Source organism: Tupaia chinensis, unplaced genomic scaffold (assembly GCF_000334495.1).
Source record: "Tupaia chinensis unplaced genomic scaffold, TupChi_1.0 Scaffold000290_1, whole genome shotgun sequence".
Taxonomy (NCBI): Eukaryota; Metazoa; Chordata; class Mammalia; order Scandentia; family Tupaiidae; genus Tupaia; species Tupaia belangeri.
Genome location: NW_006159775.1, coordinates 6,505,367 through 6,507,043, shown reverse-complemented (window position 1 = coordinate 6,507,043; position 1,677 = coordinate 6,505,367). Strand labels below are relative to the sequence as shown.

At 38.0% G+C, this 1,677-nt stretch overlaps 1 non-coding gene across 1 annotated transcript; it reads left to right on the top strand.

The window, feature by feature from the left end:
* The first annotated feature begins 487 nt into the window (after window positions 1–487).
* On the top strand, window positions 488–594 carry LOC114008122 (U6 spliceosomal RNA). Its single transcript, XR_003549684.1, has one exon. It is a non-coding gene; the product is annotated as a U6 spliceosomal RNA (small nuclear RNA).
* Window positions 595–1,677: the final 1,083 nt, after the last annotated feature.

The window sequence follows — 1,677 nt, the reverse complement described above, 5'->3', positions numbered from 1 at the left end:
TAGCTTCCAGTATTTCTTTAGCAATAGGATTATGCAAATTGAAAGAAAAGCAAACTGGATTATTGAAGTGCTCCATTACTTTAACAACTTGTTGAATGTATTAAAGAGAGAACTCATGAATAATTCTCTTTGTCCTTCCCTCCCATGAATGGAAAGTTATTGTGTATAGTCATATCTCTGACTTGCTAGACATGCCATACATTTATGCTTTGTAAGCTATAAAGATGTATAATGATTAAATGTAAATAAATTTTAAAAATGACTTCTTTGAGTGCCAAGGCTATTGTTATAGAGAACATATTACTAATTAACAGGAAAAATAATTCCAACTTTTGCTATGGCACTTGCTATGACTATTTTGAATAGATTTCATCTTTTAAAGTATTCAGTTATTTGGCATGGATGTTACTAAACTCTCGTCTGATCTGGAAACAAATGAAGTTGTCCCAGGTAATGTTGAGGAGAGCAGGTATAAAAATTGATGACAGTGCTCACTTTGGCAGCACATATACTAAAATTGGAATGATACAGAGAAGATTAGCATGGCCCCTGAGCAAAGATGACACATGAATTCATGAAGCGTTCCATATTTAAAAAAAAAAAAATTGACGACAATGCTCTTTTGTTTTGTCAGTAGACATTTTAAAAAGTTGATCAAAGGATGCAATGCAATATTAAAAAAGAAAACAGAGGTGATTACATGAACAATAATATTCCGTGCTTCAGCCAGTCAATTTGAAGAGCAATCCTCAGACTTGTTAATGTTATGCCAGAAAGTTCAGTATACCAACTCATAATGCTAATGGTTTTTTTTCCTCATTAATAAATGTTCAACAGACAAAAGAAGAAAATAAGATGGATTCAACTACTTACACTATAAATGGAATATAGACTATAACTGCAAGGAATTTTGTATGCAAACGGTTCACACACACACACACGATCATTTAAGAATGTAAGGAAGGCAAAATCTCAGAGAAATAAAGCTAAAGAAATATGTATTGAGACCAGTACATAATACAACAGAATTTTTTTTTTAGAGAGGTTTTTGCTATAGGACACATACGCTCACCAGAAAGACAGAGAGAGACAGAGAGACAGAAAGTGAGAAATCACCCCCGCAAGGGGGATGATCATATTGCAATCCCTTCTCCTCCATTCTCCTCTCGGGATCTTGGGCATGCATGCACATGTGCCCGGTGTGAGTTTAAGCCACTGGGTCCAGGACTTGAACCGCAGTGGACTACATGTGAGTCCAGTGACATAGCCATTACGCCATCTGCTAGTCCCAAGCAACAGAAATTTATTTTTCATAATTCTGAAGGCTGGAAAGCCTGAGACCAAGGTGCTGGCTGAGTTGGATCCCAGTGAGTTTTCTCTTCCCACCTTGCAGACAGCGGCTATCTCCATGTACGTGTCCTCATAAGGGCTTTTGCTTTGTGCTTTCAAGGAGAGAGGAAGTGAGAGAATGTTCCAGTTTCAGTTATTTTTTATTTTATTTTTTTTTTTTTGGAGAGTTTTTCGCTATAGGGCACGTGTGCTCACCAGACAGAGAGAGACATAGAGACAGAAAGCAAGAAATCACCCCCCAGGGGGATGGTAATGCCGCAATCCCTTCTCCTCCATTCTCCTCTCGGGATCTTGGGCAGGCATGCACACGCGCCCAGCATGAGTTTT